General features: G+C 34.3%; 1 protein-coding gene across 2 annotated transcripts in view; it reads right to left on the reverse strand.

Annotated features, from left to right (window-relative positions):
* The window catches only part of LOC119072754 (serine/threonine-protein kinase meng-po), a 30,651-nt gene extending 5,408 nt beyond the window's left edge, over positions 1–25,243 (reverse strand). Inside the window, exon 1 of one of the 2 annotated variants that reach the window (XM_037178043.1) lies at positions 24,762–25,243. The gene's annotated coding sequence lies outside the window, so the exon portion shown is untranslated. The remainder of the gene's footprint in view (positions 1–24,761) is intronic. The other variant, XM_037178042.1, reaches the window with a different exon arrangement.
* Between the last annotated feature and the right edge of the window lie 845 nt (positions 25,244–26,088).

Genomic DNA, 26,088 nt, shown 5'->3' on the forward strand with positions numbered 1-26,088 from the left:
TTCAGTATACTGTCGTTTCACTTTTTCGTCGAAGACTCAACAAACTCAACAGGTTATGCAGCCCAGCGGAATAAATTGTTTTAGAGTGAATATTTTCTTTGGAAACAATTAACGTTTTGGTGAAAACAATTCGTGAAATTTTGTACGTTTTTTTCTGGATACGAAACCTTTGTTTGCGCGTAGCGGTAAATCAATTGGAAATCGAACTTGGTTACGTGAATTGTTGGAGATTCATTTTTTTGAACCGTGTAGACTATAGACAGAGAATAGTGCGGTAAATTGAGTGGACAATTGAAAACGTGAATTCGATAGATTGGTTGGAATCAAATTGGCAGCGAATCGACTTGTTTTTTCGAGGTATCGGCTATCGCCATTGGCGTCCAAAATGGCGGATGAACGTGAAGCAGTGCGTATCGAAAAATTGCAATCGGTGGATACATGGCCAGTGTATAAATTCCAGATACGTGTGATCATGAAGGCGAACGAGCTGTGGGACGTTGTGTCTGGTGACTCTCCAAAACCCGAAAAGGAGGAGGGAGACAAGCAAAATTTTGATGAGAAGCTGAAGGTCTGGACTCTCAAGGACAGTAAGGCCCAGAAGAATATCGTCACATCACTTGGTCAGGAACCGTTAATACACATTATGAACTGTGAGACTGCAAACGAAATGTGGACAAAACTGGAGACGATTTATGAGCAGAAATCGCAGACTTCTATGCAAATGCTTCTTGAAAAATATTATGGCTTCACAAAAGATCCGGGAGACAACATGGCTGTTCATGTTTCGAAGCTCCGGAATTTGGTTCGTAAACTAAAGGACTTGGGAGAAGTTGTTTCCGATAAAATGGTCATCGCAAAGGTGTTATTGACACTACAGCGAATGATTAGACAATTGAAAATTTGACATCGCGTTTAGTAACTGGAGAACTACGATTGGAATCGAATTATGCAAGCGAGGCCGGTCAAGCATTAGTAGCGAAGAAACTTAGTGCAAGCGGTCGTTTGATAAAATGTTTCAATTGTGGGAAGAGAGGACATATAAAAAGGAATTGTCCCGAAACGGATTCTGAAAGCGAACTAGAGATGGCGGCGACAAATCGGAATAAGAAGAGAGGTAGTCCGTTATAATTTTTTTGTGATGATTGATAAACAGGGAGGCTGTTGGTTTTTGGTGTTTATCACCATCACAATACTGTAACTCAGAGAATGGAAAAGTATAACTGTAACGCATAAGCGCATCAATACACTTTGTATTGATTTGATGTAAAATCATTCTTGTACGTAACATCATAGAATAAGGATCGTTTGAATACATTTGGTTTATTCAGTATACTGTCGTTTCACTTTTTCGTCGAAGACTCAACAAACTCAACAATAATGGGTAATCAGATGATTTCTTGACTCTATCCTAATGAGACTTAGTATGGTAATACGGGCCAATCTAAATATAAATTCTACCCGGCATGACAGTGGAGAGTCCACATTGTTCTAGATTTTTCTCAATTTTCCCTAAAAAATGTTTTCATAAAATTGTTGGCAACATTCATGAAAATGCAGGAAAATGGGGAAAAATTCAGGATTTCAAGTGAACGTAGAAGTTTTATTAAACTTTTATAAATGAGTGCATATAGTAAAGGAGTCGATGGTTTAGTAAATTAAAATTAAAATCAGAGACGTGTTTGGGAGTAGTGGTGCTCATACAACAAGCGAATCTGGGAGTAGTGGTGCTCTTTTAAGTAAAACTGGAAAGATGTAGTGGTGCTCATCATTCGAGTAGTGGTGCCCGAGCCTCGCTTGTCCTTAGAAGTCGGCGCCCCTGATTAAAATTTTAGTAAATTTAGTTTAATTAAATTTTATATTTTTTAAATTTTATTTGGAGATAACCCTCGACTCCTTTCCTATACTTTCCAGTGTGCCTACAGTTCCAGTGTGCGCATTATTCTGCAATGTGTTCAAGTGAAGTTGATAAGGGCCAATTTTAACATAACGTGTACAACCATCAAAACATTTCACTCCAAAAAAATCTATTCTAGGGAGGGAGCCAGACGATTTTATGGTTGTGAACGTTCTAAAAGAAATGGTCCTTTATCAACTACACTATTTATCAAATTGTGCCACAAACACAGTTCCTTAGTTTTTTATTGCATTTTTTTATGATAGAGAAGTTCACAGATGCAACTGCACCAGCTAGCGTAAAAAAGCTGTCAAAATAAAACAGCCAAAGAGATTCGTCTAATAAACAGTCTTTGATGATTCACATAATTTCACATCATAAACAATAGCCGAATGAGTGTGGTAATACCACACTGCGGTAGCTTTAAGCTTAACAAATTTGACTTGCTCAACGTGACTGAATTTTTGCCTCTTTAAAAAGAATCCGGTTTAGTAAATAAACAAACTGTACGTACAGCCAGATCAATTTATTTTCGCATCAAAAACCAACCATTAATCTTAGGTGATTGAAACCTCAACAAAGACGTTTAATATACAGACATTTGCAAGCGCGTTTTTACTATTATTAACATTGTCTTAATGGATTTTTGATTTTTGACAACTTAATAAACATGTCCAATGTTCAGCGTTTAACTTTTGTTGTGAAGATGAACATCATTTCACAATAAATCTGCCACTGAATCGAACGAAATGTTCCCAACATCATTACAATCGTGTACGAGTACTTTTCCAATTAACATTATTATTTATGTGACACGTGTCCCATTGATTTTCATTTCATAAAATGAATATTAAGTGCGATATGCCATCGAAAGCGTTTTTCATGTACACATACACTACATGAACATTCATGACATCTTGAAATGCTTAACTATAGTACCGTTTGTTACATTTATTAACGACACGGGTAACAGCTTTCAATAGAACGAGAAACACTCGAAATCTTACATGATTAATATTCCGATGACAACTACAGTTTAGCAACATGATTTCAGGCATCATAATCCTTCTCTTGTCATATTCATTTTACTCGAAGATGTGACAGAAATGTGTACGATTGTTAAGTGATCCCAAAATTATTTTTCATGCTTTCGTAGCGAAAATCCTTATTTTGTCCATTTTGTTAATAATCATTTTCTCACCTAAAATGGCGAATTCAGACATATTGGGTGAGATCATTTTCTCACCTAAAATGGCGCCTTTCAGAATGACAACAAAACGCCATTTATTTCATGTTCTTCGAAGTGGACAAAATTACGGATTTTCGCAAAACGCAAGCATGAAAAACGTTGTGTTCACCTCGCTTCGCTCTGGCCGCAAACTTTTGCTATCGGTCAAATTTCCTATTTTCTCCACTTGGTTAACAAATAACTATTCAAACATATGGTCGACGTGTATGCAACGTAACCGTTGTAAATTATATAGCATCATCACAACGATTGTGTCTTGGAAAATATTGGAACACCGAAAACCAATTTAATCAACGAGGATTTTCAAGGCTTGCGTTAAGAGTTTCAATAAACAATAACCGTCAGTTTTCTCCTCTTTTTTTGCGAATGTGAAGAATGGCCCGCATAGAGACAGTATGTCTATACACTCCAAATTATTCGGTTGAAGTGGCTTGAAGCAAAAAATAAAGAGAGGCGTCCGACACTTAGTGGGATATTATTGAATATTGATCAGACGATTTATGTGGAAATGATGGCCTATTCTAGAGGAGAAAAAATTGGTTCTATTGGCCATTGCAGTTCACTTGAATAGAATTTGTGATATGGACCAACATAGGTACTTTTTCCGATTTGTTTTTTGATAATTGATTTAAGGATCAACAAAAGTCTCCTTCATCTAGTTTTTTCTTGTTTGAAAAAACATTTTTCAAAATATCATATTTCATATTTTATGGAATTATATTCCCGAATATTCCAAAAATTCCTGAATTCTGGATTGTCTCAAATCTTATTCCCTTGACAGAAAATCACTTGAAATCACAGAAAACGATCGTAACCATTGTTACCGCAATAACTTGAGTATTTCAAAATTTTAAAAAATTTCCCAAAAATGTGAAAAATTGGAATTTTAGGGAAAAAAATCCGAAAAAGTGTAAAAAATAAGAGATTTTTACACAAAAAAACATCCCAAAAAATGTGTAAAAGTTCCCAAAAACGTTTCCCCATAACTTCCTGCATTTTCAAGAATTTCCTTACTTTTTTCCAAATAATCTCATTGTAGTGGACCTGCTTAGGCAAAAAATTGTGCATCTTAGAAAAACGTTATAACGATGATTGAAGGTTGTTCCGTATCGCAGGGCCTATTATTTGTGAAATTTTTGCGAAATTTGTGAAATTTTACGAAATTTGCGAAATTTTAGCGAAATTTGTGAAACTTTGCGAAATTTGTGAAATTTTTGCGAAATTCGTGAAATTTTTGCGAAATTTGTGAAATTTTACGAAACTTGTGAAATTTGCGAAACTTTTGCGAAATTTGTGAAACTTTGCGAAATTTGTGAAATTTTTGTGAAATTCGCGAAATTTTTGTGAAATTTGTGAAATTTTATGAAATCAGCCCAAAATCGGCGAGTCTATTTAACGAGAAAAAAATACAGTAAATGCAAAATGATCAATAGTAATTTAGAAAATAGTATTTAAATCTGAAAAATAACTATTTTGAGACTCGTATGAAGTGTACTGGGCTTATCTGTGTTGTTGAAGGTTGACTAAGGAAGAGATAGATATTGAAAGTGCCCATGTAGCCAAATGAGCCTCCCATATAATCTAGCCCCGATATGGTCTGACTCACGAAACTTTGTTTCAATCGTTCCTGCTCTATGCGGAAGGCTTAAGACCGACCTAAAAAATTTATTCTTGTAACAATTTTCCACAAATATTATCAACAATTGCATACTGAAAAATATCTTCAAAATCTGCCCAAATATGCAATATTGTGGTGACATTGCACATATCCGTTGTTCTCAAGACATATTGACAAGTGCTTTTATCTAAGAAGCCGATCATTTCCAGACACTTTTATTGGGTTAGGAAATAGTCGAAAATCACTATTGACACACCGATTTTTTCAACTTTACCGTTAGTTGCATTTTTCTTTGATATTAAATATTAATTGGTCCTCAAGTTTCGATTTTATTTGAAATTTGGAATGATCTATGCAAATAAGAGGAATGAAGTTGCTAAATGCCTGAGATCAATCGTCCAAAACAGATGCACAAACAATTTTTCATGTAAGGGGTCGAAAACTTTCATTTTCGGCCCGACACATGAAGAGTATAAAAAGTTATATTTACATGCTAGCTGGGAAATTTTTATTTTGACTTGTGAGATTACTCCCAACTAGCATGTAATGCAATGCCATGTCATGCGTCAAAAACCGACATTTTCGTGTGTCAATCACATCCTTCCATTCCATTAAGTTAAAAATGTAAAGTCTAGTTTTCGTGTATCTCGGCTTCGCCTCGAATCAACCAACTCAGACAAAAAATCTACTTTTAATCGTTTCTCGCAAATTCTTTGTTATTCAAAAAATAAGTTTGGCAGTTCATAATAGTATTTTGCATAACAAGGGGCGAAAGTAAAAAAATTCAAACGTGTGAAGTTTGCAGCCCGCGCCGCAGGCAAGGGCGGCAATCAAACGATTTGAATTTTGGCATAAAAAATACTATTTCATCTGACTTCAACTTTGCTTAGTCTGTTGTTAGTCACTTTTCAATAAACAGCCGAAAGGCAAAGTCGTGATTTATTGGAGGTCCAGATACAAGCTCTTATCCGAAATATCCTGAAGCCAGTCCATACCTTCCAACATATTCACCGTCGTATACACATAATATGAGTCTTATTTTATGTCTTCTGCTGTTCTCGACGTTCATTGCGGAAGATTTGATTTTTTAATTCGTTTTGTGAAATTTGTGAAATTTTTGCAAAATTTGTGAAATTTCACGAAATTTGTGAAATTTTGCGAAATTTGCGAAATTTTTGCGAAATTTGTGAAGTTTTACGAAATTTGCGAAACTTTTGCGAAATTTGTGAAACTTTGTGAAATTTGTGAAATTTTTGTGAAATTCGCGAAATTTGCGAAATCGAATTTCACAAATTTCACAAATAATAGGCCCTGGTATCGATTCCAGATTCAAAATTGATGTGGGGCCAAGACGGCAGCTGAGCGGCCGTTATGTCCCTTTTTTCTATGATTTTTCATTCGTAAGCGAGAATAGATATCAATCCACTTCCAAAGGATAAATTATAGAGAAAAGTCTAGATTTTTTTGGTGAAATTTATTTTTTGACATTTGAACACAAAATGGCGGAAAAAATTGGTCAAAGTCGAAAAATATTTTTTTCTCAAAGGAAAATCTCTGAAACCGATAGAAAGACTGAGCTGGGAACATATTGTGCATGTGCAGTGACATAATTTTAGGAACTGACCTACTACCACCTCAACAGTTCAATAAATCCTGTAGAGAATCCAAAAAAAAAACTCAGAGATCCTTCAAAATCCTTAAATTCTAGAACAGGGACCATGTTTCCGTGAAAATATGAAGCTCGGTTACGCCTTGAGTTACTAAAATTCACAGAAAATACAACTTTAGGTCGATTGGCATGGAAATACGTGTGATTATTTACTCTAAATAAATAATAATTTCGATGTATTTTTACATGAAGGAACTTCACTGTTACGGACATATCTCCGGAACGAGCTGCCCGATTTCAATAAATAGAAAACGAAAACGTAGCTCTTTAAACTCTCTATAAACCTTTTGAAGAAAATTTTGAACAAACGAAGTATAGCGGACTGGATGACTATATTCTAGTACGTTTGTTCTTTACAAAAGGCTAAGTTTAATTGTAGTGAGGGACAAGGTTGCAAAAGGATCGAAGAATAAGAAAAATCAAAACGATTTCACTGTCAGAGGTTTGTAAGAACTGAAAATGTGAACGACTATCGTCGCAGACATGAAAAAGCTCGTTATTTTGCAACCTTCAAATGAAGTTAAATACAATTTGTCACTGGAAATGATAAACATTGGAAAGGAAGGAATAAAGAAAAAAGTGTTTTTGTTTCAAACACATCGTGTGCATCGTCCATTCCCATATTTATAATTTGATAACCCACTTCTGCTGCGTTAATTTTAGATCCGAAGTTCATGGACAAAATAAAGGAAACAAAAACGACTAAAGAAAAGAAGAGAACAGCAAAAACAACAACAATAATAATATAATTCATCGCAACCGGGGCACATATACGTAACGAAATTGTGTTCTTGGAAGATCAAAGCACTGAATGTTATTGAGGCATGCTCTCTGCAATAAAATAATTATGAAAAAGTTTTGTATTCGTTCGTGCTTTGATCGAAATTTGTTTAGATTAATGTCATGTTTCTCGAATTTCAAGAAAAACAATAACAACAAATTGTTTACGAAGATGGATTTTTAATTGTTTTTGAGTCGTGGCCGAAAATCGAGAGATTTGTTTTGCATTAAAAATGTATTTCCACGCAAGCGAAAGTCCAAAAGTTTGATTCTATTACAGTCATGAACATCAAAAGTGCCGCCGTGTTTATCAATCTTTTATTTTCATGAGTTCACTTTGTTCCACACAACCACAGGTGCTTCAGAGATGTATGAGTCACAAAAGATGTGAAAGTGTGGAACAAAGTGAACTAAAGAAATAAGAGACACGGAGGCACTTTTAGGTGTTCCTGCCCGTATATTTTCAATTTCATTTTTTTTCCGACCCAAAACTCGTGATCGCAATTAATAAATAAAATTCAGCCAAGTTTTCTTTTGCATTTGAACGGGAACATATTAAAATGTGAAATATAGCTTCCAATTTTAGCGGAAAATTAATCCGATTTCTCATCTAAAAAGACGAAATGTGTTCTACAAATAATAATAAAAAACACGAAAATCTGTGTTCACATTGAATTGGACACATTTGATTTAAATCGAATTATAATTAGACTACAATCGTGAGTTGAGAAATTAAAAAAATTAAAAGAAGAGAAAAGTAAAATTATTTCCAATAATATTTTCATCTCGAAAACAGGTGTATAAAAGTAACAAAAACAGAGTTTTATGATTCCAATCTTCTTTCTCTCATTTTTTAGCCCCGTACGAAGTACAAAGGGGCTTATAGGATTACGATGCCGTGTGTAATTGATGGAATTCGAAGCAGACGGTAAGGGCAAAGTGTTTGCCTATGTTCATAGATGACGAATCCGCAATAAAAATTTTGTCTGTCCGTCTCTCCGTCTGTCCGTCTCTCCGTCTGTCCTTCTGTCCTTCTGTCCGTCTGTCCGTCTGTCCGTCACGTCGATATCTTGAGTAAATCAAATCCGATTTCAAAAATTTTTTTTCCCTGAAAGATAGTCGAAATAGTGAGGCTAAGTTCGAAGATGGGCATATTTAGGTCGGCCCTTCGTGAGTTAGGGCCGCCTAAGTGCTTTAAGGTCTTTTGGTGATATTTATGGCAAAACAAACGATGGAAATGTAAATGACATGGCAAACGATAGGTATTGTCAATACCAATCCAGGAAAAAAAAGTTTTTTTAAATCGGGAGAGTGAGTTAGGGCCCTAGAAGTGAAAGGCTACTCGGCCCTAAGTGTATTTTGCATATAACTCGAGTAAATTTCATCCTTTTTTCGTGATTGTTGTTTCATTTGAAAGGTAATCGAAGCCCGCATATAATGTGGTGAGAAAAATGTTTCAAATTTGGGTCCTTGGACTGAGGCCGCTCCTCGGCCCTAAGTGTATTTTGCATATAAATCGAGTAAATCTCATCCAATTTTGCTAGTTTTTGTCTAATATGAAAGGTAATTGAATACCGAATAGAATGTGGTGAGAAAAATGTTTGAAAATTAGGTCCTTGGACTGAGGCCGCTCCTCGGCCCTAAGTGTATTTTGCATATAACTCGAGTAAATTTGATCCGATTTTCCTAATTTTTGTTTCATTTGAAAAGTAATCGAACGAGGAATAGAATGTTGTTGAGAAAAAAATTAAATTTGGGTCCTTGGACTAAGGCCGCTACTCGGCCCTAAGTGTATTTTGCATATAACTCGAGTAAATTTCATCCGTTTTTCCTAATTTTTGTTTCATTTAAAAGGTAATTGAACATCGAATAGAATGTTGTTGAAAAAAAATTTAAAATTTGTGGCCTTGGACTAAGGCCTCTCCACGGCCCTAAGTGTGTTTTGCATATAACTCGAGTAAATTTGATACGATTTTCCTAAATTTTGTTTCATTTGAAAGGTAATCGACCACCAAATAGAATGTTGTTGGAAAAAAAAAAATTAGGGTCCTTGGACTAAGCCCGCTACACGGCCCTAAGTGTATTTTGCATATATCTCGAGTAAATTTCGTCCGATTTTCCTAATTTTTGTTTCATTTGGAAGGTAATCGAAGGCCGAATATAATGATGTTGAAAAAAAAATCAAATTTGGGTCGTTGGACTAAGGCCGTAACTAGGCCTTAGGCCTCTCAATAAATTAAAATTTTAGGTCAACTTGAAATTTGTGTTACATTTGAAAGGAACGTCGTACGGGGCTTCGTAATTGCGCTATGCGCAATTTGTAAGATGTACACATTTCATAATAATTTGACTTCAACTAGGGTGACAGACGCACTAGGGTCACGTGCGCAATAGATGTACGGGTTCGTACGGGGCTCAGTCGCAGCAAACGCTCCGACTGTTCTGACGGCTCATTTTTTTTCAAATCATAAAAATCCGTCTAAACAAAATTAAATATATTTAATATATCGCTCCAATGTGTAAAATAAATGTTCGATTTTATCGTTGAGGGAGTTGCGGGAAACGTTAACTAACTATGAAAATGAGTTTGATAATTTTCTCAACGATCTATACGACAAGAGTGTATTGTCGTGAACAAAATATTTGGTTGAAAAGGAATGAATTTCTCTCACATTTGTGTAAAGATAGTCTCATATTTACTACAATAAAATCATTACTTGCAGCACCCTGCGAAAATTTTCGCCGGTGGCACACCGTTGACACTTGAGATAATTTTCATTTTCGTAGGGCTTCGCAAGTTAAATACCTTACGTAATTGTTTGGAGATCGTTTTTTCGAATTTTCATAGGGTGAATTTCTTGAATGAAATGACGTGTCACTCGCGCTCTATTCTAAAATCCGCTCTACAACCTTGCAAGGTCAAGCTCAAATTCAAAATTATGTTTGGTGAAAATAAAATTATTGTTTGGTTTCGTGAAAGTGCTGGTGGTTTTACTATTTTGGTGCAGAGAGAGCGAGCAGTCAGTGGCTGTAGAAAATTCTTGAGCCCGTAGAACCCCGGGTCTCACAAGCTCCTATGTTGAAATTATTTCAAAAGTTTCCAGTGACCTGAAGACCAGTACAACTTGCCAATTTATTCTCTCGAACATCATATGTTATTTAAGAGTGATATCGCCAAATCTTCAGGTGATTTTTTTAACTTGGGGAACAAGCGGTCTCCGATTTTAATGAGTGATAGCTCGTTGGATTCGTCTTTCAATTCTAGGAAACACGTGTCTTTCACTTTTTCTTTAAAAAATTTGTTTTCTGTGAAAAGCGCTCAAAAGTGAAGACATGCCAGAGGGTACCGAAAACAGTTTTTCGGCAATAACTCAAGAAAAAATTATTTTAAATTGTTGTAATGTTGTATGATTGTCGGCCTTGAAAAGACCTACAGGTGGAGTATACGCACCGCTTGGTGCTAGTTGATCCACTAGAGTTATGACTAGAAATATAGTGAATGTTCGGAGAGTCCGCCTTCTCTGCAGCTTCGAGTATTAAATTAAGACGGCAGCTCAATGGTTCTCTGGTGAGCGGCCGTTATGTCCCTTTTTTTCTATGATTTTTCATTCGTAAGCGAGAATAGATATCAATCCACTTCCAAAGGATAAATTATAGAGAAAAGTCTAGATTTTTTTGGTGAAATTTATTTTTTGACATTTGAACACAAAATGGCGGAAAAAATTGGTCAAAATCGAAAAATATTTTTTTCTCAAAGGAAAATCTCTGAAACCGATAGAAAGACTGAGCTATTATGCATGTGCAGTGACATAATTTTAGGAACTGACCCACTACCACCTCAACAGTTCAATAAATCCTGTAGAGAATCCAAAAAAAAACTCAGAGATCCTTCAAAATCCTTAAATTCTAGAACAGGGACCATGTTTCCGTGAAAAAATGAAGCTCGGTGACGCCTTGAAGTACTAAAATTTACAGAAAATACAACTTTAGGTCGATTGTCATGGAAATACGTTTGATTATTTACTCTAAATAAATAATAATTTCGATGTATTTTTACATGAAGGGCATGTGGTGACTTCACTGTTACGGACATATCTCCGGAACGAGCTGCCCGATTTCAATAAATAAAGAATAAAGAATAAAATAAAGCTGCAGAGAAGGCGGACTCTCCGAACATTCACTATATTTCTAGTCATAACTCTAGTGGATCAACTAGCACCAAGCGGTGCGTATACTCTACCTGTAGGTCTTTTCAAGGCCGACAATCGTACAACATTACAACCATTTAAAATAATTTTTTCTTGAGTTATTGCCGAAAAACTGTTTTCGGTACCCTCTGGCATGTCTTCACTTTTGAGCGCTTTTCACAGAAAACAAATTTTTTAAAGAAAAAGTGAAAGACACGTGTTTCCTAGAATTGAAAGACGAATCCAACGAGCTATCACTCATTAAAATCGGAGACCGCTTGTTTCCCAATCACCTGAAGATTTGGCGATATCACTCTTAACAACGACAAAAAAAAGTTGCGCTCAAGCTCGTGTTCTCTTACATATAGCAAAAGGTATGTTAAAACTAATGAAGTAATAGATGTTGCCCCGAGTACTGTATAAACAAAGGCGATAGCAGATTTTCTGTATATCGATATCTTATCTACTTTTAGTCTATTTCAAAAGAGTACATTTCCTGTAACCCTCTCCCATAGAAGTGAAACCACTGGTTTTCAAGTTCTGTTACAGAACACGGAGAACATTTTGATTTTAGACTTTGCGTATCGAAATAATAAAATTAAACAATGCGAAGACGTCTGAATTCATACTTTGTTTACGAAACTATAGAAAAAAAACGAACATTTTCATACAAAAATGTGAGAATTATGTCTACTCGTTCAGACTTGTTCGTATTGTACGACTGCCTATTGACTTTTTTGACGTCAATGGGAACGCTGAGAGAGAAAACAAAAATTTTAAATTTTACTTTTGCTTGTTATTTTAATTTTTTTTTTTATTTACATTTTATTATGTTTTCTTATTAATTCTCTCCTTGGTTATATTAAATAGTAAATTATAATGTCGGTTTTCACACACAAAAAAACATCAGTGACATTAATGCCGAGAGGAAAGAAAACTTTTTTTTCTTCGTTTTAATCATTCTGCTTCCAACAAAAATTTATTTTCGAATGCTATTTTTGTTGTGCAGAAAAACTAAATCGAGAGCATTTTGAAGTATTTTTGGCTTCGAATTATTTATAAATGCATGACGTCGCAACGCAATCTAATTGTAATCATATACGTATGTGCACAAGCACCAGCCGTAGTATATATTATAGTTGTTTTATAGTGGTTAGCAGACACACATGATACTATACAATATACACAATTATATATACAGCGAAAGGAGAATATAATTTTGTGATTTTTGCGATTTTTATGATCTTACTATTTCTGATTTTCCCCGAGGCGTATATCAACAGCAATATTTTTTTATTATTTTTATTTTTCGGCAATTTTCTTTTTCTGTTAAAATTTTTTTTATTTTGTCAAAGAAATGGAAAAAGTGTAACTCATCGTCGAGCATAATTTTCCATATTTTTTCTTCTTCTTTTATTTCTTTCTTTCTTCCTCTCGTCTTCTTGTGATTGATTTATAGCAGCAGGTCTGATTGATTAAATCACTTTTCTGCCTTCAATTTGCCTCCACTCTGTGTAACATGTAATTTTTGTTTTTGATTTATTTTAAGATTCACTTATGGAACTGGTAATCCATCAATGTTTGTGTTGTGTTTTGTTGTGGTTTTTTTTTCGACTCTGTTTTTGTTTTCATTTTTTCTTTCTATCCGGAAAATTTTGTTCAATTCATTTCGGCGTTACTGAGTTATAACTGCTTTGCTTATGTATAAACTTGCGGTTTTGTTTGATGATTATTTTCACAAAAAAAAAGTAAAGAAAAAAACGAGATAATATTGAGCGTAATAACTTGTTTTGTGCATTAGACAGTGTTGAAAGATCGTTGAATTTCAGTACACAGACAGTACACAGTTTTCCATAAATTATTTGGGTAACGATTTACGAATGACCACACACACAACATGTTAGATAATCATTTTCCTACGAGAATTTGAAAAATGAGAAATGTAAATTTAGCGTTTAGAGGTTAAATAATAATCGTTTGTGTAGACGCGGGATATTTTTATGATTTTGTGACTTACATTACTACGCTGCACTGGAACAATAATCGTAAAACGAAAACTAATTTTCGTTTTGGTAATTAGAATATTGTGAAAATGTGCGGTTTAGTGATGACAATAATATGATTTTCGTCTTGTGTGTTACAAATGGTTGGATTTATTTCATTTGTTAAACTTAATTAAGAGAACCAAATTTTCCGAGAAATGAAATTAACTTTAATCTTTTAAGCATGCTGCATGAATTGATTGCTAGAACGTGATGTTCGGAGTAAATTTGTGAGACTAAAAATTTCTTCTTTTTTTTATTAAATAACCACTCAGCTTAAGCCAAATGTATTTTGAATTGGCTGGTGTACGACAGTATAATCTGAAAGCTAATTTATTTGTTTTGTTTATGCTGAACGTGGTTATGGGGTTGATGAGGTCTGGCGTTAAATTTTTAATTTGATTTTTTTTTTTGCAAAGCCTCAGTCTTTTTACTTTGATTGCATGTGATGGAACTTTTGCAAGTGGCCTAGGTAACGATCTCACTGATGGATGACGATGGAAACATAAAGTTATGCGCAAATCTAACTGAGATGGAGAAGAAAATCCACCGAATGTATTTAGTAAGACAAAACCTGAAATGACCTGATTAAATCTAAAAAATTTGTAACTTTTATTCCGTAATAACAACTCGATGATTTTGTCTGGCTACAATTTTGATAGCATTGATTAGAAATTTAATTCAATACCTCCGCGGCCTATTTTACTTTCAACGTAAAGGGAGAGACTAAATTATGGGAAAAGATTTTCCACATTTTCCCAGATTTTCCTTAATTTTCACAAAAAATATTTTTGGGAAAATCTGTAAAAATGTAAGAAAATTCTGGAAAATATGAAAAATGGTGGAAATTATGGTGAAACGTTTTAGTCCCTGCACAATAGAGAACCTTTTGTAAAAAAGCTAACGTATTGTGGGTTACAGTTCATCAAATCTTTTACTTCTTTTGTTTAAATTATCACTTAGGTACAAATTACTGTCTCGCTCAAAACTGGTTTTTCACATTTTCTGGTCACTAGACAACGAAGTACCGTACTGTCTTGCTGGGAAATTGTTTGTTGAGGCGTGTGGGCTGCATACTTCACCTTCGGCTCGAAATACAACCTCCCCACACCCTTCAACAAAAAATATCCCAGCAAGACAGTGTTGTACTATTACTTCGTTAGTTTGAGCAAATTTTTTGCCGTATTAAAAGAACATCAGATAGAAGTCGTTGTCTGTAATAGTTGAATTGCCGTTTTTGTTAATAATTTCATTTAAATGTTCACAAAAATAGTCCTTGCGTGATAGACATTGTCTTAAGAGCAATGGACACTTTGAAAATTTGTAGCCTACATTTAGGCGAAAAAACATTCGTTTTTTGATGATTTATCTGAACCAAAATCTTTTTTTTGGTTTGTGGATGATAACTTATCTCACTTGGAGAAACCTTTGCAGACTCACAAATCATTTTTTCCTTTAAAAGTAGTACATTTTTGCGTGCTTAAATGGCTTTACTTTTTCAAAAAAAAGGTTCTGGCTCATCAAAAAAACTCATCAAAAAATAAAAATATTTTTCCGCCTTAATGTACACTCACGGAATTTTCAAAACCAACACATTTTCTGCAACATGCAAAATTCACAAAAAAAATCAGTAAACCACGAAACCACCATGAAATGTGTCGGTTTTCGAAATTCCGTAAGTGTAGGCCACAAAGTGTCCATTGCTCTGAATCAATTTATCGAGTTAGGATGCTTTGTCAGCAATTGTTCAGCACCATATCAGTCTGGTACCAAACTGTCCTAATTCAGCTATTAAGGTAGTTTCTAGTGGTTTCTTCATACTAAATATCGTACACGACATGGAGTTGGTAAATAATGTTCTCTACCATCTGGAGACCCATCCAAAACTATCTCATGTTTAAAACAAATTTCAAAGAAAACATATTGTTGAAAGAGAAGATATTCTAAGAAAAGAAACACCGAACAAAACAGAAAAACTTTTCTTTATTGTTAGGTTTCTTCAATGTTTCCCTACTAATACACTGTAAGCATCAAAATAGGAATAAAATTCAATCCATGCCGTTTTCGTTCATATTCTCTATTTATTGTTTGTTATTTATAGCTTTATGATACCCCAGGTGATGACCTGATTCTGTCTGTCTGTCTGATGTGAAGTTGTTTTTTTTTTTGCTTTATTAAAAGCAGAAAAGCTCAGACGTTTATCGAGGTATTGCAAAAATTTTCTTTTTTTTGGTTGCATAATTCGCTTGTCGCTATTTCCACGTCACCTCAATAAATTCTTATTGTTCGATATACCGATGCGTCAATTCTCAATTGTCTGTCCCGATCTCTTTTTGTGGGTATTCTGAGCATAGGTCTCAGATACGACTGAAAATGTAATATGTTACGGAACATCCTCGGAATATTGTTTTTGCATATCAATGAAAGGATAGGTTTTACAGAAAATGTGATGATGATACCCATCAAGGATTTTTTTTATGAAAATCGGTTCACCGGATTGGCAGCTATCGTTCAAGGGGGAATACATAATAGAGAAAAGCCAGAAAAATGTGGTGACTTAGTTATAAGGGTAGTTGCTGTGTGCAGGGAGCCCACTCAAAATTCGGCCTCCTTTTTAAGGAATAAAGGAGCATTTCAGGAGTTTTAAAATATGAGATTTTGGATTAAATTTGATGAATTCGAAATTCTTTTGACTTTCCAAAGTCATGTTAAGAATATATGAAGTAGATTTTTTGGTGTTTCTCAAAGAATATTCTTTGGAAAATATTTTCCGAATTTTTCACAAATATTTTATCGAAGATTTTTCCAAAAAATGTTTACTCTAGATAAGATACTCAACGTAGTTCACGTAGTTAGATTTAAAAAAAATAGCATAGTTTCTTACTTTTTTGTCTTTTTTTATTTTTTTGATTTCATCTTCTTGCTACTTGTAATGCCTGCATTTAAAATCATCTGTGCCTTGGCCACTGATGATTTATTTAATTTACGTTCGCTAACTACAGCTGAGTGCTATAGCTAAGTGTTATTACCATCATCAATTAACTTTTCGGCGACTTTTAACTTTTATTTAAAGTCTCCTCAGCTATTTCAACTTCGATGCTTTCAATGTTGGCCTCTTTCTTATGCCTTTCGTTTTTGTCTGACTCGTTTTGTTACGATCTTGCTAATAACGCCTTTAGCTCTTTTTCTACATCTTAATGTAAAAAAATATCTTTTACGGGCCGACGAGCAGAGGTCTAACAATTTTCGAATTGGAAAATCTTCCACTTTATCGTAGAAATACAAAGCATTCTAACTCTATCCGAATAGCCGCAATCGTTTATTCTAAGAGCTGTTCCTTGAAATTTCGGGAAGCAAAAATTTATTTACGCTAAATCCTCGCTCAGGATCAGCATTCCTATAGGGATTGCAAACCGAACCCGTTTTGAAAAACCGCGGTTTTTCGGATCAGCAAAATCTAAAGCAAATTCTTAAACAAGTCTAATTGGTTCCACTACTTTTTAGCGTTTAGAACGTGCTCTTTTATTTATTGCATTCGCTTTTCGTAATTAACAAAATGAAAAGACTATTTTTTGGGCTTTTTTGCTTTCTTCTTTAAAAAAATGTAATTGAAAATCGTAATGCGGAAAATAATCGCCTCTTATTACCCCTGTTACGCACAATGGATGCAACTCGGTGAAAAGTAAATGTTAAAGCATCTTCGAAATGTCTTCTCGGGCTTACTTTAAGAATATTTTTGATTTTTTTTAAAATGATCTCCAAATGCTCCACAATGACATGTGAATTGCCAGACTTTTACCAAATATACCGACCTGAAAGGAAAACGTCATCAACTCAGAGGCGACGTAACCTGTACCTCTGAGTTGATCACGTTGTCCGTAGACCCCTTATAATCAGACCTATCAGGCCCCTTATTTTAACGTATTTTAGTTAGTTCTATTTCACAAAATTTTGAGTCTCAGCACGGAAAACGGAAATTTGTTGTTAGAACGAACTAAGATAATTTATCTTATATTCACATTTTAAGTTAGCCTTTTCATGTTTACGAAAGCTATTGGTAGGAATAACAACTTTCTTTTACGGAGACTGATGGCTGGTGAAATTATCTGCAATTAGCTCAATACGTTGCTGAAATGATACCAATACACAAAACAAATGCTTAAATTCTCCCAAAAACTAGAGATTTCTAGCGCTTCATTGAAAACCCGAAAACCGCGGTTTTCTTGATAAAAAACCGCGGTTTTTTAACGCCCAAAATCGCCCGGTTAACCGGTTCGCTTTAAACCGGTTTGTAATCCCTAATTCCTATGATTGAGGAATAAATACGCATTGGCTAACTTAACCAAACTTTTCTCAAACACGATACACACCAGACGAAAGTTAACAATTGATTGACAATAAATGATTTTAAGTTACCAGCAACATCAACACAATCGATGAAAAGAACAATTGAAGCAATAGGGTTTTGCAAGTACCTTTTAGCACTATCGATATCATTTGTTAATTATTTAGGTTTCATGAGCTTTTTTTGGTGAAGTAAGCGAGGAACGGTTTTGAATGTAGATATACAGTCAGAATTGAAATGTTAGAAGTTTTAACTAGAGTGAAACTAAAAATAAGGAGTTTGAGGAGATTAAGGAGGTTTCAGGAGGATTTTTGAAAATCAAGGAGATTTAAGGAATCAAGGAGGAGTGGGCTCCCTGTGTGTGTATGTAAAAAAAAAGTTCTTGTAAATTACTTCAGGCTGTTACCATGGATTTATTCGTGACTTCTACTTAAATGTCACGTCACATCTCTCTGATTTTTTTCCATTCCCTTTTTCCGTTTTTTTCTTGCCTTACGCTAAATTAATTCCGAGAATTTGTCAATGATACTTTTCATTCATAATTTCAAGACAGAAAGGAGAGGACCTATAACTACTCTTAAAATATGCCCACCAATTTGTTTCTTTTCAAAATCAAAGAATGTTGAACCCTCATAAGATGATTACTTTTCTACAGTATTATGGTGGCGTACCATTCAGAAAAGCTTTATAACTTCAACAACATTACTCATAAGGGACTGGGACTGTCTTGAAAAGGCAATAGAAAAAAAAACCATCGTCCACATAATACATTACTTTCACTGGATCCGAAGGAAATCAAATTGAAATTTATTCATCCGTTTTCCAGCTGGTCTGCCATACAGATTTATGGTGAAGGTCATCTCTTGTCTTAAAAAATTTATTCTAAATTTTTGGGTAAAATGAAAATGGTCCATCAACATTGGCTCATAAAATTGCGAAATTGGTAGTGAAACGTCGTCTGACATTTTAGCGTAGGTAATTGAGCGTATCGAGGCGGTTTTCCGTTGTTCTCTCTTAGAAATTTATTAAAAATTTATATAAAACGCTCTTATGGGATGAGAATATTGAATGAAAAGGAAAAGGAAAATGACGCCTACAAACTTCCAATCTTCTCTGTCCGGCAGGGATTATTATTCGGAATATCAATTCTTAAATTCTTAAAATTTATCAAAAAATCTTAAAAATTCCTAAATTTGATGGCTTTCAGAATTCCTGAAAACTCTGAACAATTCTTAAATTCCTGAAATTTCCTAAAAATGACTGAAAGTTTCTAAACTTCGTCTTTCTTAAACTCCTTAAAATTCCTAAAGCTTCTTAACCTGGTACAGACGGCAAACATTTGACTAGTATTATTAAGTAGACACTACTTCTGTCGATAAAAGTATTTTTTCGCAATTCCGGTCCAATATGCATCAATTTAATGTCGTTTTGAAGGTATTTATTTCACTGTATTCCCGGACACAGTGCAATATGAACTGTTTTTTCGCACACTAAAGAACCTATTACCTTCAACGAAGTCTAAATTTTGATAAATAAAAACCTTGCATTGACCAGAAATCGAACCCCCGACACCAAAAGGTTTTTGAACACAAAGCAGCGACTATAGCCATTCGGCTATAGAGTCACACAATTGTAACCGAACGTATTGTTGAAGCGTATATACTAAACATTGACTCCTCGATTTCATTAAACGCGTCTCTTTACATCACATCGCAATGTGTTTTATAATGCAGCCTTCATGATCGTTCAAATGAATTTCTGTACAGGACATGTTTTGCATTGGAAAGGTGATTATGGCCCGAAATAGCGAAAAACGTTGTATCTACCACGGTAGGTATGCCGGTATTTTTTCGCACACGACGTCTTGACGACCTCGGCTTCGCCTCGGGTCGACAATCGACATCTAGTGCAATAAAATACCTTCATACCTACCTTGTTAGATAATAGTTATTTGTGAAACAAGAATCGTATGAAGGTATTTTATCGCACTAGATGTCGATTGTCAACCCGAGGCGAAGCCGAGCGTGCGACTCATTTAGGGTGCGATAAATTTTTTTTCGCACTGATTTTTGGATGAAATAAAACTGGTTCATATGGCAATGCATACAGGCTGCGGTAAGTATCGAATTCGCTCACTGAATTAATCGGTTGATTTCAAATCTTGTACTTCACTTTTTTAAACATGAATTTTACTGTATAAAGGGCCAGAGCTTGTCATTATTTTTGTCGTCATTATCGATAACAGGTTAAAAATTACTAAAAATTCCTAAGAAATCCGAAAAATTTCAGAACAATAAGCCCTGTGTGTCTTGACAACCAAACTAAATTGATTAAATTGACGAAGAGACAGTCAAATCAAAGTTGTTGTGTCTTCATAATTGTCTCTTTGTGCTTTACTGTACTTCTACCACCTAACCTACTCGTACAGTTTCTGTACAATATAAAAGTTAAACGAATAAATTGACCTAACAGTCACTTTTTCATGGGCACGTTGTTGGTGTGAAAGTACATATTGCCAATAAACAGCCGGGCCGGCAATTAGTCAATCAATGACCGAGCTCAATCGTAACGATCTTGATCTTGCAGCACACTGTTAGGACAGAATCAGCGGAATTAAAGAAATTAAATTCAAAATCAAGGCTAAAGTTATGAGTGACTGTGATAAATTTAACTCAATTCGTTCACTTCAACTAAATGGCGGATTGCGGCGCTGTGATATTCTGATATTCTGACGAGGGGATACTCACTTTAGTAGCTTGCAAAAATCATAAAAATCTCTATGGGAATTTTGAGATTTTGAGGACAAAGATTTTTATGAAGTTTTTTTAAAAATCTTCAAAAGTCTTCTAATTTGAAAATTTTTATTTTTCGAATTTTAGAACCGAACTGTGATGTTTAAAAATCTACAAGGTGTAGAAACAATCTTTCCATAAAAATTCAGAAGAAAGATTCTCATGATATTTTAAAATCTTGCATAAGATCTGGAGTGCGTACCTGCAAGAATCCGACAAATCTCTACGGGAATTTTGAGATTTTTAGGACAAAGATTTTTATGAAGTGATTTCCTGTAGTGCGTAAATGCAAGAAGCCAAAGATTTTTATTTCTCGAATTTTAGATCTACAAGGTGTAGAAAAAATTTGAATAGCAAGGATTTAAAGAAATCTAAGAATTTCCTTAGAACTCCTTTTTTTACTTTCAACAAATTGTTATGTTAGATTTGTAGATTTGTATTTTAAAATCTTCTTCCGGAGAAACAAGATTCTTCTGATGTGTAAAAATCTTCAGTGATGTTGGAACGATCTTTCCACATTTCTAAAGAAAGAAGATTCTTCAGATGTTTTAAAATCTTTCCTTCAGTAAGATTTCTTGGACTCCGAATCCGAATCGCGAGAATCCGAAAAATCTCTATGGTAATTTTGAAATTTTGAGGAAAAAGATTTTTAAGAAATTATTTAAAAATTTTCAAAAGTCTCTTAATTTAAAGATTTTAGAACCCGAGCTGTGATCTTTAAAAATCTACAAGATGTAGAAAAAATCTTTCAATAAAAATTCAGAGGAAAGATTCTCATGATGTTTTGAAATCTTTCAAAAGATTTCCTGGAGTGCGTACCCCCTCGTATTCTGATATCATAATCTTTTTTTAAAAATCGGTCTTCGTCTGGTTGATAATAGTTTTGCGTTGTATTTTATTTGCCGAATTTTTATTTTGGTATATGACCTTAGTGATTATCATCTTCATCGCATTCTGATATTTGTTTGTTGGTTTTTTTTGTCCTCTGAAATTAAGTAATGAAATGTAGGATACAGTGTTTGTTCAGTTCGAAAACGATCTTTTTAACGTTGCAGCTTTGGCAACGGACTATTCGAACATACGTAAATTTCGACGAAACAAACTACGGGAAAGGTTCACCCTCTAACATCAACGGCTCAGGTGAAAACCGAAAAAACGACACAAATAAAGAACGCCTGAAGGTTTAACGGGTCAAGTGAGAAAAACGAAGGAGGACCCACCAAAACCATACCTCTGCTCATACATCGTTCATACCTCAGTGAACATCAATTTCGTTCAATCTGAACTTTAATGGATGCCTTCCGGAAGGACAAACAGAGCTATAGCTGATCCCTTGCCCTGACAAATCAAATTTTCGATTCTTCTTTTTTTCATTTTTCTTTGTGGCGACGTACTTTGATTTTGAGACCCCATTTGGTTTTTCAATCATGTTTGACGGCGTAGAAATACATAAGAGCTATCCTCAAAAACGTAAGTCGTCTCGATCAAATATTTTTCGTCTCGTGAAGTTTAACAAATCTCGAGCGGCAATCGATGATAGATGAAAATTGCGTGGCCTGCAGTTCTACCAGTACCAGTTCTACAATCCAGAAAAATTAGGAAAGCCAAAAATGGTTTTCACAAATACGACGAACTGAATTTTCACAACATAAAGGAAGGCTCACTACAACAAATAGTGAGTTTTGGGACCCATTGGGAGCTGAAAACAATTGTCGTTAAAATCGCCTGAGATCCTTCCCCAATTCAAAAATATTTCTTTCTTCTTTCACACGGACCCGATCTCATAAAAAATGGACATAAATTGATCCGAAATATCGAGGAGATAATTGTAATAGTTCGACTTCTGAAGACCTTGTTGTCTTGTTCAGAACAGCTGTGTTTTCCAAGGTTCTCATCACATGAATAATCTCAGAAGATTTGTTATCGACAGACGATGATAAAAACAAGAGATGAGCTTTAGCTAGTCTGCTCTTACGTATAGCCAAATGCAGAGCCTAATATTTGGGAATTAATTCTCTAAATTCCCAAAATTCCCAAAAATTACCTAAAATTAACAAAAATTTCCAAAAATTCCCAAAAATTCCCTAAATTCCCAAAAATTCCCAAAAAATACAACAAATATTTCAGAACATATCGAATATAATATATTCAGTAAATTGAGCTTAAGCGGCATATCGCCAAAACTGGAGGTGATGGTGATAGAGGAACAAGTGGTCTCCGATTTTAAGGAGTGATAGATTCGTCTTCAATTCTAGAGAATCGTATCTTTCATTTTTTTCGAACATTTTAAATTTTCGGTTAAAGTGTTCAAAGGTGAAAGCATGTCAGAGGGTACCGAAAACCTTTTTGCGGCTATAACTCAAAAATAATTATTTTAAGTGCAGTCTACACTCCGACCTTCTATGAAAAACATTTTCGATGATAACTTCTTATTAGAATATTTTTTGAAAAAAGTGGTTTCATCTTTTGGTGCCACAACATATAAAGTTTCGATAGCCACCAGAATAAACCGCGAGCCTTTTTTAATAAAAGTTTAGTTTTGTTATAAAAACTTTTTCTATTTTTTTTATAGAATTTAATTAAAAAAAATCACTGCCATGATGAACTCACGTGCGGAAACTCTAAAGCATCGAAATCTGATATTAGGTATCTGTCAGCTGATAGGAATATTTTGTTTGTTAGTGTTGGTTTTTTGGTTATCTCGGTGATCACAATTAAAACAAACTGTCAACAAATAAAACATCCCAATTTGTTAAGTCACGAAATTGTTTTTTTTTTCAAGCGCGAGATTTTTTGAAAATTGGAGCGGCTTTTTAAACTGAAATTAAGAATTTCAAATTCCACTTTTCCAATATCAATATACATTTTCTGTGTGTTTTTGATGTGTTCATTGAAATAAAAATAATATGGACTAACGCTCGCGGTTTATTGTCAAAATTGATGCAGTCTACGCCGCGAAAACTCAAAAGTCCAAAAAATATCACAAAAAACACAAATTTTAGGTGTTTTGAGTTTTTTCTCAGTACACTCCATCAATCTGGACAATTCCAGTGGCTATCGAAACCTTATATGTTCTGGCACCAAACGATGGGGCCACTTTTTTCAAAAATAATTCGAATAAAAAGTTATCATCAAAAATGTATTTCATAGGGGGTCGGAGTTTAGATGGCTCTTAAATTGTTGTAGTGTTGTACTAATGTCGGCTTTGGAGAGACCTACAAGTAGAGTATACGCCCTGGCTGGTGCGAGTACATCGACGAGAATTATATCCTTTAGAGCATAATATTTGGGAACCAATTATCAAAAGTTCACTGAAATTCCAAAAAAAATCCCAATTTTTTTTTTGCATAGTTTTCAAAGGTTTTTGAACTTTTGCTGATCTTTTACGAGCATTTAATTATAAAAATGCAAAGAAAAGAAATTTTTTGGGAATTTTAGGGAATTTTTGGGAATTAATTCCCAAAATTCCCAAAAATTCCCTAAATTCCCAAAAATTTCCTAAAATTCCCTAAATTCCCAAAAATTCTCAAAAACGATTCCCAAATATTAGGCTCTGCCAAATGTATTCTAAAATTTATAAAGTTAAATATTTGAATGGAGGATGGAGGAAGTAACTGATACGCTTGCAGACAGTTGATAAAATCGACCAGAGCGAATACTTGCTATAGTATTAAATGCATTTAATCAACCGTAGCATCGTCACTCCACTATAGGGATTAAGACTCGTTTTACTCAACCATTATTTTCATTTCGGTTGTACAATTCTTGTCATTGCGTCTGAATGCGAATCGTGAATCGTGACCTCGACGGAAATTTTGGAACAAAATGAAATAATTAATTGACAAAAATCCAATTTGGCAAAAAATCAAAAATCGAACGATTTATTATTTCGATTTCGATTTGCCTAAAAATTCAATATCGAATCCAATATTGTAAATCATTAGTTTGATCCAATTTGCATGGCAAAAGGAGAACTGTTATTAATTCGAGTGACTGTGAGAAACGAAAAAAAAAAATGAAATTCGCAACTAGAGACAGTGGTTCGTATGTTGTGACTAAAATATCGACCGAATGAAACAACCTAGGAAATGAGCTCATCTCATCCGAAAAAGATAATTTGAAAATGAACCCTTATCATGAAGTCAATTTATTTTTCTGACAATCAAATATAGGACTTTCACTTACCAGAATTGTAAAAATTAATCCCTTTGATTGGCACGTTATTTCGCCGTTGTAAATCACATTTAATCAAATCCAATTTTGTAAAATTGTACACAACTTAAACGTACTGAACGTCTCTTAATTACGAACAAAAAAACAATAAACAGAAAAAAACGAACACTTTCAAAAGCTTAACGACCAAATATTTTGTCGAATTGGCTACATTATAATCGAATGTCCTTTGAAAAACGATTTAACCGAAAAAAAGGTTCACTGAATTTCTGCTCTCTTTTATATTTCGTTTATCCTGAACAACATATTCGAGTTATCATAAAACAAATCATATTTCCGTTACACCAGGATAAAGTTCAACTGGCAAAATCATGTATCGCAACGAAACACACTCTTCCGATTTAGTAAATATTTTCCCGATTTTCCCGTTAGTTTCCTTTGCTTCATTCATCGAAAACGGTGCAAAAGCAAATGTTACAGACTATCAGCCGTTGGAAAGTTTTATATCTCGCCGTAGTATTTTCGGACGGCTTTCGTGTGTATTTGAATGTGTATTACATTTTCCCACACAGAATATATACGACCAGAGACGGCGGGCAAAAACAACCGCGCATTTTCCATTTTCATTTTCCTTTCCATGACATTTGCGATTGTGTTTGTGCATATGTATGGAAAAATGGGGGGTTGGGTGATGTCGGTCTGTATATGTAGAAAATACATTATATATATCGACAGTACGTTCTGGTTAAGTTTCATATAGCTAAACAAAACATAGAAATGGAAAATCTAAATGGTTCAATTATTTTGGCGTAGCTTAATGAGCTGTATCTGGTATGACAATGTACCTACTACAGATGATATGGTACAGAGACACTCTATATTAAGACACAGAAGGACATAATCAATTTTCTTTTAAGAGCATACCATACTTTTGCGACTTGATTTGATGATTGCCCTACAAAAAAAAGAGAAGAAAATTGTATTTTTTGTGAGCATATTTCTCGTTTTATGTGAATTTGGCATAAATGATTCTATTTTAAACTATATGAGTTGAATGGCTTTCAATGTTTTATTATTAAACTTGGGTTGATTGAATTGATTTTCAGTCGAAATTGGCAAAAAAGAAAAGAATGGTCCGTCGAACTGAATGCAGATGACATCCAATGTTTAATAAATTCAACGGGCACTTTCGTTCGGTTAATTAAAATCATTGTTTGCATGGAATCAGTAGGACAGAAATCCACATTCTCTGCAATGCTAATCGAGTTCGTAATGAATTATTACTGGATGTATTTACGCAGTACACTGCCATGGTAATGGCATGATTGTTCGACTCAAT

The sequence above is a fragment of the Bradysia coprophila genome (genome assembly GCF_014529535.1).
Source record: "Bradysia coprophila strain Holo2 chromosome IV unlocalized genomic scaffold, BU_Bcop_v1 contig_84, whole genome shotgun sequence".
In the NCBI taxonomy this organism is placed as follows: Eukaryota; Metazoa; Arthropoda; class Insecta; order Diptera; family Sciaridae; genus Bradysia; species Bradysia coprophila.